Source organism: Anomalospiza imberbis, chromosome Z (genome assembly GCF_031753505.1).
Source record: "Anomalospiza imberbis isolate Cuckoo-Finch-1a 21T00152 chromosome Z, ASM3175350v1, whole genome shotgun sequence".
Lineage (NCBI taxonomy): Eukaryota > Metazoa > Chordata > Aves > Passeriformes > Viduidae > Anomalospiza > Anomalospiza imberbis.
In genome coordinates this window covers 15,706,052-15,719,496 of record NC_089721.1, presented here as the reverse complement: position 1 = coordinate 15,719,496, position 13,445 = coordinate 15,706,052, and the positions used below count along the sequence as shown (strand labels likewise).

At 40.4% G+C, this 13,445-nt stretch overlaps 2 long non-coding RNA genes across 3 annotated transcripts; one reads left to right on the top strand and one right to left on the bottom strand.

The window, feature by feature from the left end:
• Positions 1-1,405: 1,405 nt before the first annotated feature.
• LOC137464877 (uncharacterized) lies at positions 1,406-1,729 on the bottom strand. Its single transcript, XR_010994459.1, has 2 exons — positions 1,543-1,729; positions 1,406-1,469 (listed from the first exon to the last, which is right to left on the bottom strand). It is a non-coding gene; the product is annotated as an uncharacterized lncRNA (long non-coding RNA).
• A 42-nt stretch (positions 1,730-1,771) lies between these two features.
• LOC137464876 (uncharacterized) lies at positions 1,772-13,158 on the top strand. 2 transcript variants are annotated; one of them, XR_010994457.1, is made up of 3 exons: positions 1,772-2,152; positions 9,622-9,701; positions 10,805-13,158. It is a non-coding gene; the product is annotated as an uncharacterized lncRNA (long non-coding RNA). The 2 variants fall into 2 exon arrangements; XR_010994458.1 differs by lacking the exon at positions 1,772-2,152 and adding an exon at positions 5,885-5,972.
• Positions 13,159-13,445: the final 287 nt, after the last annotated feature.

The following is a 13,445-nucleotide window of genomic DNA, read 5'->3' as shown; positions in this document are numbered from 1 at the left end:
ATCTTTAAAAGGCTGTGGCAATCAGGAGAGGTTCTTGAGGGCTGGAAGAAAGCAAACATCACCCAGATCTTCAAAAAGGTTAAGAGGGAGGACCCACGGAGCTATCAGCCCCTCAGCCTCACCTCAACCCCTGGAGAGGGGATGAGCATCTAATTCTGGAGGCCATCTCTATACACATGGGAGACAAGAAGCTGATCAGGAGTAGTCAACACGCATGTACTAAAGGTATGTCATGTTTGACTGGCCATATCACCTTCTACATAGAAACAACTACTTGAATGGATGACAGGAGAGCAGTTGATTTTGTCTGCTTTGATTTCAGTGAGGCTTTTGACACTGTCTTTCACATCCTCATAGGAAAACTCGGGAGGTGTGGAATTAGGTGAGAGGACAGTGCAGTGGATTGAGAACTGCCTCAATGACAGATCCCAGAGGGCTGTAATCAGAGACTCAGACTCTAGTTTGAGGCCTGTCACTAGTGGTGCCCCATAGAGTTTAATGCTGGGCCCAGAATTGTTTAACCTGTCCATCAATGGCTTGGAGGAAGGGGCAGGTGCCTCCCCAACAGGTTAGCTAATGATACAAAGCTGGGAGGATTGGCCAATACCATGCAGTGCTGTGCAGCCCTTTGGAAGGACCTTGATAGATTGAAGACTTGGGCTGAGAAGAAGAACCTGCAATTCTACAAGGGTAAATATAGGGTCCTGCACCTGAGGAGGAATAATCCACTGCACCCATACAGGCCAGGGGCTGACCTGATGGGAAGCAGCTCTGCAGAGAAGGACCTGGGGGTCCTGGTGGACAACAAGCTGTCCATGAACAAGCAGTGTGTCCTTTGGGCCAAGAAGGCCAACAGAATCCTGGAGTACATTAGGTCAAGAGAGCTGACCCTGCCCATCTACTCAGGCCTAGTGAGGCTGCAGTCTGGAAGACTCTGTCCCATTCTGGGCTCCTCAGCACAACAGAGACATGGCACTCTTGGAGTGAGTGCAGATGAGAGCAACAGAGATAATCAAGAGACTGGAGCACTGCTTTCATGAGGAAAGGCTGAGGGTGTTGCATGTTTTCAGCCCCAAGAAGAAGTGGCTGAACAGGGACCTCATCAAGGTCTGTCAGTACCTGAAGGGAAAGTGTCAGGATAATGGAGCCAGGCCTTTTTTGGGGGTGTCAACCAATAGGACAAGAGGAAATGTGCAGAAACAGATGCACAGGACTTTCCACCTGAACATGAGGAGGAGCTGGTTTACAGTGTGGATGACTAAGCACTGGAACAGACTGCCCAGAGAAATTGTGGAGTCTGCCTCACTAGAGTTACTCAAGAACCATCCAGATGCAGTCCTGTGCCATGTGCTGTGGGATGGCCTTGCTTGAGCAGAAAGGTTGGACCAGGTAACTCACTGTGGTCCTTTTCAACCTTATTAATTCTGTGGTTCTGTGAAAACTTCTCCTGAAGCAAGAATTGCCCACACCTTTCGGACTATGGGTTTTCCTTTAGCAAAGACAAAATACACAGTGAAGCTGTTTTTCCCTCAGTAAACTCACCCAAACCAATATCAGCATTTGCATCTTTGAAATCTTTAGCTGACTGACTGTTAAAGGTCTTATGGCAATTGCTCTGGACTCTTGATAAAAAATACATTTTCTGTGTATTAACACACTCACAAACTGTAGGATGCAAATACCTCCATACTTTCCTCACCAGAAGCTTGACTTGAAGGAGCCAGACTTAGGGGTTACTTCATTCAACCTATGCCCTCCATGAGCTTGTGGTGTGATCTCTTCATTGAAACTGTGAACAATAGCACAACTAGGTATGTGAATCATAACAGTGTGACTGAAAACGGTGTATTCTCATTGTATCAGCAAATGCTATGGATTACTTTGTACTGTGGTCATATGTAGGCTTAGATTGCCAATTTATTTCATAAAAAGCAACAATGATTTTTATTCATCATCCAAAATCTGCAGAAGCTTATGTGAATGTGTTGATAGAAATGCAGCTGCCAAGCACCGCTAAGTCCCCATGGCTGCCTTGACTGCTGTACAGGCCACTGCAAACCACTCAATATCAGCTGGAACTCCTCAGTGTGTATGATACAGAGACAGCCTCAGCAGGAAAGGTACAAAGGATCCCATCTCAGGGATAGAAAAGGTAAATTTTTAACCCATATGGGCTTCTACCCTCTTGCCTGAGTACTTGTTCCGCATTAAATTCTGGAGAAATTAGGTGTTTAGGTATCTGTTTGTGTTTTAGCAGCTAAAATATTGAAGAAGAAGGCAAAAGCTTCTCATCCTGAAGTGATGAGCGGGTTGCCTGGCTTCCTGGGAAGGATCCTCAGATAATGGTAACTTCATGTAAATGAAAAGACCTTCGTGCTAAATATGTCTACAAAATCAGGGCCTCTGAGGGGGAAGAGATTCAGGAAAGCACTGGAGGCAGTACAAACAGGGAATCCTACTCTCAGCTGCTAAAATTGCAAATCTGGAAGTATTATTCATGACTCAGAATTGATCATTATCCAGACATTCTTCACATGTGCTGCATATACTCCTAGGGTGGAGGTTTTAAAGTGGGGAGAGGGAAAACTGTACATTTCCTGGAGTTCATTGGAAATAAAAGGTTATTACAGTTTTTGTTTATTTCTCTTGAATAATACATATTTAGCAAAAAGTTAGCCCTGAAAACATGTTAAATGCAAGCAAGATATAAAAAAAAAATAAAGGAGACGGAACAGCTGAAAACATTGTAGGTCATTGCAGCTGTGTTGGAATCAGAATGGTTCTGTCATGGACTAATGAAAGATATGTGAATAATTCATTTCATATTTATCTACTTTAAGGTCATGTACAACATTTATTATAATAACATTTGAGTGTCTCACAGTCTCTGTTGTTATCTTCACATTTTCCTTGTCAGATCCTATTATTTCCATTGTACAGCTGAGCAGTCAAATCAGCCAGCAACCCAGGGAGGATTTACCCTGCTTTTATGCCATTTACAGCACCTAAGTCAGACACTCAGCCCTTGTGAGGAATGCCTGTACTCAGGAGGGAATGTCAGGTCTTGCCAGAAGGTGCCTGAGAAGTACCTGACTCTTACCAACATAGAGGAGGACTCTAAGTTCTATGAGTTGGATGAGATGAAAGTGAATCTCTGGGATTTGCCCACAATCTGACAAGATGCTTGAAGCAGGCCATGAAAACATGCAGTCTCCTAGTTCCATATCACTGACCTAGCTGCTTCTGCTAGCTGTTTTTTGAGAAAAGTTCACATTGTTTTATGAAGCTCAGGACAATCTATGCGTATTACCAACTTGCCCAGATGCCTTTGAGTTCGCAGCTGATATATGGTTAGAAGATAATAAACTATTCTCCACTCAGCAGACTGTATGCTGTAATATGTTATCCAGTACAGTCCAGCATCTCACTACAGCTGGAAGTCTATTACTGGCTTGCTTACAGTGTGTCTTTTTAAAGGCAGATAAACTGTAGGCTGCTCAGATTTTATAAACATGTTTTCTTCTTCCCAGCTGAAATAAAAGCTGGCCAAAATTCAGGCTTACAGAGACACCAATTTAAGTCCAAAATAAGTCTTTAAGTTATGTTATTTAAGATTTGCATGCATGTAGTCAAGAGCAGAATTTAGATTGTTATGTTTAATCTAGCTTGACTCCTTTTAATTCTTTCCTGGTGGGAGGACATTAAGGCTTTCAAGAGTCAGTCTTTGTTCCAGTTTGTTGGTGTACCCATGGCAGGTTTATAATTTTTATGTTTCATCAAAATGGAACGACAACCACATGCTGTAGGAATTTTCCCCTCATTACACAAACCTTCACTATGTACTCTGCTGCGCAAATGTCTAGATAATCTTGTGTCAGGTGAGTAAAACTTCATGACTTTAAGTGTAAGTCCCAGCTTACTTAGATTGATTCAAACCCCACTTTTCCAGTTCATTCATTCTGGCTTCAATATGGCTTGAGACTCCAAACTTCTTATGAGTCTTGAAAGGCTGGACTTCTTCCCCTTACTGCTTGTATTGATGATTTTTGACATATTAAAAACTTTATTTTGAAAATAAAAATACTTTGCAATAATATAGCTCTTAAAATTTTACCATTCTTAGTTTAGGTTTTAAGTGACTTGCCCAAGGCAACAGAAGGAGCTAGAGACAAGACTGGATTAGACACAAAGTCTTTCTGGCTCATTGACTTAAGCTCACACCTTTAGACAAGGCTTTTCTTTCCAGGATAGTAAAATTCCTCTTTCAGAAATTTCTAATACTCTTTCAGTTTTAGAAAATAAGTCCAGCGGGTAATCTTCTAAAAAGTGTGAGTCGAGCTTATTGAGATTTGACTTAGAATTTCCCAGGTGGAGGTAGAGATCAGCATAATTTTTTCCTGTTCAGCACTTGGTTCTAATTTATTTTGTGTCTTTTTATATTGTCATCCTTTTTATGTGATGCAGAAAGATGTGATATTAGTATTTGATTAATTTTGCAAAACTTTTGCCATTTTAATTAGCATAACTGTTAAGACTGCATTACGTATTTCTATTCTGAGTTTCTTCTGTCTCCTAATGCAGCCTTTTAGACTAGTATCTATTTAACTGAGAATCTAATAGTTGATGGTACAGTATGGGTATGATTGGATTGATTCTTAATTTTCTTCTGGTTAAGCCGAACAGTTAAGCAGGACTCCTACACTCCCTCATTTTAAAGTAAATTTCCAAATTACCTATTCATTCTCAAGGTTCTTTCTGCAATCTTATGTGAAGTATCCACCTATTTTCACGATTATGTACAATGGAAAAGACAGAGCAGGTGTGAGGAAACTGACCAAAGGTGAACTACTCACTCAAGATCCCTATATGTCACTGATGAGAGACAGTCACTTTGAGGACAGAATTAATTTTGCAGATTTCAGAAGACTGCCCTAAATGATTCACACCTAAAAAATGCCCATTTCTCACTCATTACTATAAGGAAACCCATGGTGAACAATTCTTTGTGGGTGATCTGATTTAGGTGGTAGTAATCCTACTTTATATTCCAAAAACCAGGCAGACTCTTTTCAGAAGAAATTAAACATTTTCCTGGTGGAAATTGCTTTAGTAGGAAATATAAGGGTTAATTTATTATTCTTTGGTGTGGAGGGGAAACTCAGCCCATGGTTTGTGAGGTGTTTGCAGCCTTGGGGGGTAAGTTCAGCTTGTGGCCCTTCAGGACATTTTCTGGAGCAACTTCAGAATTAATAGCAGGCTAGGGAAGTGGTGCTGGTAGGAGGGCAGCATGCTCCCCAGTGCCACCTTTCTGGGCAGCCCAGAAGCCATGTAGCCCTTTGGCACAAGACATACAGCCACACTTAACCAGGGAGACATAGAAGCTGAATGGTGCCATGTGTGACTGCCTCCCAGCTCTGCTGCATGCACAGTTGCCCAGCACTCCAAATTCTCACGTGTACTTGTCTCAGCCTACTTGCTGTGCACATGCATGCTTGTCCCAGACATTTGGCAGGTAATGCAGCTGTAGTAGTGTTTCTTTTCTGTCACACTCAAAAGGTATGCAGCCTGTCCAGGCAGATAACTTGGATGCTGTTGTCTATCCCAACAGCTGATTTTCTTCCAAGACCACAGAGTATCTTTTCTGAGTTGTTGCTTACCAAACTGAGCCTTCATCCTCTTTAAATATGGCCTTTGTTCTTCTCATACATGCTTGATTTTGTATTTGTATATTTCCAGTTTTCTAGCCCATGAATTTGTATACTTCCATTTTTCTAGCCTTAGAATTTACTTGCATCAGTGATTTCTCTCTTTTCTGTCTTCTATCACTGCTCCAATATTTGCATGGACTGTAAATTTTAATAGTAAGAATTTTATGTTTCACTTCAGGTTGTGGATAGAAGTCCAAATAGAGAGGAACAAAGAACAGGCTGTAGAGCAACTTTAGATGGAAGAGTGATTCTCTGATTACAGCTGTAGGTTAAGGCTTATCAGTCAGGCTATTTTAACCTATAGACCACTCCTACTTGGAATCATAGAGTCATTAAGGCTGGAAAAGACCTCTAAGATTATCGATTCAGCACCGCCTAGTTCACCAGTAAACCATGGCTCTGAGCACCAAAGCCACAAGTTTTTGAACATTGGCTGGGATGGTGATTTTACCACTTCCCTGGGAAACCTGGTTCAGTGTCTTTTTGTGAAGAAATTTTTCCTAATATCCAATCTACACGTCCCCTGGTGCAAGTAAGGCCATTTCCTCTTGTCCTATCTCTCATCACTTGGGAGAAGAGGCCAACCCCCACCTGGCCACAGACTCCTTTCAGGCAGTTGTAGAGAGTGATAAGGTCTCCCCTGAGCCTCCTTTTCTCCAGGATAAACACCCCCAGCTCCCTCAGCTGCTCCTCACAGGACCTGGGCTCCACACTCTTCCCCATCTCCATTGCCCTTCTCTGGACTCACTCCAGCTCCTCAGTGTCTTTCTTGCAGTGAGGGGCCCAGAGCTGGACACAGCACTGGAGGTGTGGCCTCACCAGTGCCCAGCACAGGGGGACAATCCCTGTCCTGCTCCTGCTGGCCACACCATTGCTGATCCAGGCCAGGATGCCATTGGCCTTCTTGGCCACCTGGGCACACCCTGGCTCATGCTCAGCTGCTGTCACCAGCACCCCCAGGTCCTTTCCAGACACTCTGTCCCAGCCTGTGGCACTGCCTGGGGCTGCTGTGACCCAAGGGCAGGACCTGGCACTTGGCCTTGTTGAACCATTGGCCTCAGTGCACCAATGCAGCCTGTCCAGATCCCTCTGCAGAGCCTTCCTGCCCTTGCAGATCATTGCTCCCATACAGTTTGGTTTCAGCTGTGAACTGACTGAGGGTACACTCAATCTGCTCATCCAGTTCATTAATAAAGGTACTAGACAGAACTGTCCTAAATACTGAGCCCCAAAGAATGCCACTGGTGAGTGGCCACCAAGTGGATATAACTCCACTCCCCACCACCCGCTGGGCCTGTCCATCCAGGCAGTTTTTACCCCATGTACAGTGCACCTGTCCAAGCCATGAGAAGCTAGTTTCTCCCAGAAAATATTGTGGGATATTATGTCAAAGGCTTTACTGAAGTACAGATAGACAACATTCACAGCCTTTCCCTCATCCACTTTTCTACATTCCATCCCATTCCACAAGTGATTCAGCTTGTCAGAGAACGAGATTGGGTTGGTTAGGCAGGACTTTTCTTTCCTAAACTCATATTGGCTAGGCCTGATCCCCTGATCGTCCTGACATGCCATGTGATGGCACTCATGGTGATCTGCTCCATAACTTTTCCCTGCACTGAGGCCAGACTGATTGGTTTGAAGTTCCTCAGACCCTCCTTCCAAACTGTCTTCCAGATGTATTTGTTTTCTCATTCACAAGTTTATGTAGCAGCCTATAAAACCTCTTTCAGAATGATCAAGAATGATCACATAGAGCTCTTAAGTTTAAAAAAATTACTTGTGAAAGTAGGCAGAAACAAAAAATATTCACATTTTCTTATAATTACTTTGATTTGGAAGAAAAAAAATGTTCAGTGGCTTTTAGTAGACAAATTAACTTTTCTCTTAACAAAGCACTTAATAATATCCAATTATACAAAATAGCGTAGACTGTAGCACAGACAAAATCCAGGTAATGGATCTGCTGGTTGGATTTCCACAGTCTGGCTGGCACAGTCATCAAAAAGCAAGGAGTAAAATTGTAATGATAAACACAACTTTACTTCATCTGTGATAACTTGAGTCCTATGGTTCACTGAGATTATATATTTGAACCCTTCCATCTGTACTATTTTACCTTCTGGTTACATTAATAGAGCTGCTCAATACAATTAACATCTGAAACTACTTGGCTAGCCAGACATTAAACAAATACTTTTAGTGAGAATCTTAAGTCTTCAGACAAATTTCAGTTCAGACTTGTTTTTCCTAAAATGCAACAAACTGTGTTCCATGACTCTACCACGACTAAATCAAAATCCTCATAGCCTTTCAGATAGTGCTAAAACTTTCCTGAACCAGGAAAGTTGTGTAGTGTCCTGTAGGTCTGTCTTCCATCTGACTTGAAAACTGAGCAGGTGAGTGGGGACTCACAGACATCTTTATTATTCTAGAGGTTAAAATCTTTATAAACATTCTTTCTTATTCTCTTGCCTTCCCTGCTGATGTTGTAGTTGCTCAATTTATAAAGTCTGTGCATCTGGAAAAGTTATATAGTCTACATGTAGAAGCATAGCCCTATCATTCCTAATGATATTGGAAGTAATCAGAGCTATTTCCCAAAAATCTCTGAGCATGATTAAACAGAGCACACTAAGGAATTTTTCATGCAGAATGGGAGACTGTTCAAAGCACTGTCAAAGTAAAGATACAACTTCAAAGAGAACAGATGGGAAATGTATATTTGATTTCCACATGGAATGGAATGAGGAACTGAACAGTCCCTAGACCAGCCCTAAGCTGGAGGCAGGATCGATAGCGCTGCACTTCCAGGTATGTCTGTCTGACCCACTTATGGTTCCCCTATCTTTTCTCCATCTGTAGTCGGAGTGCTAAGGAGTCTGGTATTATTTACAATATGTTTGCTACACCTGTCATAGATTCAATGGAGATTTAATTCTAATACAAGCCAGCACAGGTAGAATGTAAACAGGAGAGAAACATTACAACTGGTTCTTGTTGACATACAGCCTCCAAGTGAATTTGGATAGCTGTCCTAACTAAAGCCTGATCCACTCAGAGGAGAAGCTCAGTAGCGACACATTACCAACATGTTGTCTAAGAAAGAATTAAAAAGAATGAAGAAAATTCTGGCTTTTTTTGGCACTGTGCTCATTACACCAATGAAAATTACTGGGTATAGAATCACAAAATGATTTGGGTTGGAAGGGACCTTAAAGATTATCTAGTTCCAACCCCCTTTCATTAGCTCAGGTTCTTCAAAGCCCCATCCAACTGGGTGTTGAATGCTTCCACAACTTCTCTGGGCAACCTGTTCCAGTGCCTCATCACTCACACAGTAGAGGATTTTTTTGCCAGTTTCTATCCTAAACCCACCCTCTTTCAGTTTAAAGCTATTCCCACTTGAATCAAAAGCTCCCAGTACAGGAGAGGTGGATATAAAGATGATTTCGACTTTTGGTCATTTATATAGTGACAACTCCCTCTCTCCTCTTATTCCTCATTCCCTAATTGTGCTTCCCTGGAGGTTCCACAAGTATATCCATCACAGTGCTAATTTTGCATCTTTTGGCAGGATCTTGCATGATGCAGTCTACATTCCAGAAAAAGAAAAACACTGGTATTCATAATTGCAATTTTGATGAGCTGTGTGGCAGCTAAAATCATTATGGGTGAAATCTGATCTTTGCTTCCAGACCACAAAAATAACATGTCTACATTTAAGTAGGGAGGGGAACACTGATTCACATAAAATACAGCTTGAATCATACAAGAATGAATGCTTCTTGAAGGCTTACAAAGTTAGGTTAATTATTCGCTTTTAGTGTGCATTTTGATTTCCCATGAGGCTAGGAAAAATGTAGAAATACTGTCCTAACCACAATAATACTTGTCTTCACCATGTTTCTAGCCCACAGAAAGGCAAGAGGTCTCCTTGAGAATCCTTATCCCACCAGACTTCCAGCCTTGTTTCCAGAGAGTAGAGGGCAGGTAGGTCTGCTTAACTTTCAAAGTTTGTATGCATGTCAAAACTAGCTGCAAAATCTGTAGATGATGTAAATCAGCATAATTCCACCAATTTAAACAAAGATTCATCAACATTCACTAGCTGAGCATCTGGCCCCTCATCCCTGCTATTGTTCCAGACATGTGTGCTCTAAATATTTCACCATATCTTTCTGACATTAATAAAGTTTTTCCTCTTACCCTGTCCCTCGCTATACTTTCTAAAACAACTCTCTTACATGTGTTTGTACTTTACAGATATCATTTCCATATAATAGCCATTATTTTAATTTTAACTATCAAGCTGTTTCTAAGAGTACATGAGTCATTTACCTGGGTGGAGAGACGTGTCATATCAGATTCTGTTATTGATTTTGACACTGATGTACAGCTTTATGTTATATTTCTGCTATTGTTTCATAGAGAAAAAAAAAAAAAGAAAATCTTTTTCTTGCACAATACACAAGTGTTTTCTTAAAATGATTATAATTACAGACTAATGCAATTATATTTACCAGCTGGCCAAACTTTCAGATAACAATAAGCAACTTTCCTTTAAAATGTCTTCACAGTTTTGAAACACACTTTTTCTCAGCTGGTCTTACCCCTGTGGAAGACTAACTCATCTCATTTCATACCCTGGTTACAATACTATTTGGAAGGAGTTCAGGAACAGATTCTCATTCTTAAGATCTGTATCCCAGAGCAGCACTCTCACATTAATGTAAAGCATGTGGCTAAATCCCTTGAATGACTCTGAAAACATCAACCACTTTTTTCCCCCTCTTTTCCCTCTTTCCTTTTTTTTTTTTTTAATGTTTTCTGGCTTGGCTCCTACTGTTAATCAGATTTTTTCCCTAGTATTCTTTTAGAAAATAAAGAATAATGGGAAATATAGGTTTGGAATGAGATTTGTCTGATAGTTTTCAGATTCTATTATCCAAATTTCTTTAGACACCCTTAAGAATTTAGTTTGTGCCCAAGTCCACAATACAGTTACAATGCTAAGAGTACATCTAAGCTGAATTGGTTAAAGTCACTTCAGTTGGGCTGTCAAACTTTAATATCCCACTTTGACTGCAATGTAGGCACACCCACAATGTGGGAGAGGAAACAGAAGTAAAGCAATATGCCCAAGATTACAGAGGAAGCCTGCAGCTGAGCAAGCAAGGAACTCTGGACTTTATGGATTCAGGACCAGTGCCTTCTCTTCCCTTCCAAGAATTTGTAGGAAGTATTCTACCTTCCAAATTTCAGGCAATGGGATTTGTAATTTTGAAATTTATAGTATAGTTTGCTTTGATTCCTCTCACATTCTGCCCTTTGTTTTTTTGATCATATGAAATGTTTGTGGATATTATCTGCCTCCTTCTCTTATTGTAAACTAGGAATGTAGAATGTCTGCAGATTTTTTTCCTGTACTTTAAAAATTATATACATAGTTAAGAGTGGAATTTTTTCTTGCTGTTTTTTATATTTTCTAGGCCTGAGGCATCCTGTAATACTGTAGTATAGGTAGTAAATAATAATTTCCTTCATTTTCCACCATCAATAGTAAGTTAGAACCAGTGTTAATGTCAATTTTTAAAAAAGTGATAAAAATAAAACAATCTATTGTGGTTCTTAGGGCTAATCGGAAAAAGTAGTAAGGAATCATCCTGAGAGATTGTTCAAGAGTGATGTAATTTTGCTGGTACTCAGATATTATGGGAAAGAAAACCTTGGAAATACTTAAATATAAAGCTCCAGTTGATTTTAGGAGAGATTGCACATTAGGGTGGAATTTGGCCTTCCTAATTCGCAGTGGTCTTATGATCAGACTCAGGCTTATTTCAGCTCCAGCTATACATGCTCCCTCTCCAAAGGCTCATTGCCACGATCCTTTCCAGGACTGCACAGGAGGGGCATTTATAATGCAGAGTGAGGCACTGTGGCATAGTTTATTCCCAGTTCTGCCACTGTCTACCTGAATGACCTCAAACAAGTAATTTTACCTCCTGAGTTTTTCCCTCTGTTGAGCACTTTTAGATTGGCAGAGGAAATATGCTGCATAAAAGTAAGGAATTATTATGGACATGTTTTAATGAAGTTATTTGTTTGCAATCAGTTGCATTGTATCTTTATATTGCCTCTTTACATTTTCAGTCTCATCAGTAGTATAAACAGGGAGAACGTGACTATGAAGATGAGTCATTTCATCCTCTAGGATACAGAAATTATATCAATTATGCCTGATAATCCTTATACCTGTCTCAGCCTTCTGGGAAAGAAAACTCTTGTTTTAGTTGGTCTTTTCTTAAGCAGTGGGAATTTCCCAAGTAATGTTATTTAAATACCATCTCTAAATATCCATGCTAGTTCCCAAGACTCCCATTTGTTCTGAGGGTACAAACAGCACAGCACATGCATTTCCCTGGATCAAAGCAAAGAAATGCCTAAAGGTTTAATTTACTGGCAATACCTAGGTGGTTCTGATTTTCCACTTTCCTTGGGGCCTTGTACTCACAGTAGACAGACTACCTGGAAGACCACAGGATGTGAAGATACACAATGCAGAGCAATGCTATTGCCATGCAACAGCTGTCCTTGCTACTTTTATTTAGGGATACCGGGCAGGCAGAGATTTCAGGGGCAAAGTGTTCATCCATTCACCTTCTTCCCAACAAACTCACAGAGCAGCCAGCAATAAGCAGACCATTGAGACTCCACTAGCCAACAGAACTTACTCAGAAAAAGAAAGGGTGTGTGGCTCAGCAAAAAATAAGGGCTTCATAAAATTATTTTATTTGGATTCTTGCCTACAAAATCTCAAAAATAGTTGATATTCCCAGACGCCCCTTTGGTCACTAAGACAATATCCAATCTAGTTTAAAGTTGTTCTCACTAGGAGATTTTTTCTCTCATCTCACAGAGGACCATTTCACAGCCTGATACACCTCATTCTCACATTCATCCTCTTTTCATGGTCTTAGTATTTTCATTGTCCTAAAACAATTCCTCTCTTATCATACAGCTTTTAAATATTTATCCATATGGTCCTTTTCCCCCAGTTATGACAGATTTAGTACTTAATCTAGATATTAAGATAAATTCTGTTCTCCCCTACTTTTATTTTATTGTTCCCTCAATCCTCTCCCACACATTGGTTTTTATGCAGGACATAAGCTCCTAAAATGCATTGAAGTATTGTGAAAAGGACTTTTGCCATCCTGCCCACTGAGGATGTAACTCTTGCCTATGCAATTCACAGCTGCAATACCCTTTTGGCTGTTATGTCATGTTACTAATGCATTTCTCACTTTCTGTCCACTCTCACCTTTGGACTTCTTTGAGATTACTGCTTTCCAAATTCCTCCATTCATCTGAATGTGCTTTATCTTAAATTCATTTGCCTCATTAATGACTAACCCTTGATTTCTTTGCTCCGGTTCTTTTTCCAAGTCTCCTTAGATCTGTTACTGCTATTTTATATCTTCAATATTTGCAACACATACTTTAATATTATTTGGGCTTATACAGGAGTTCCTTTAGACAGAAGTGATCATAAAGACAAAAAAATTCAAATGATAGAATGTAATGCAATGAAAAAAAAAAAAATCTTGATTATGTTATCTTTGATGAAGTTTGAATGCTTGCAAATCTCAAGCTAAAAAATCAGGAGGATGTTTCTTCCCACTACAGACAAGAAGACTGATATTCAAAACAAATCCTCAGTGAAAATGGTTTTAA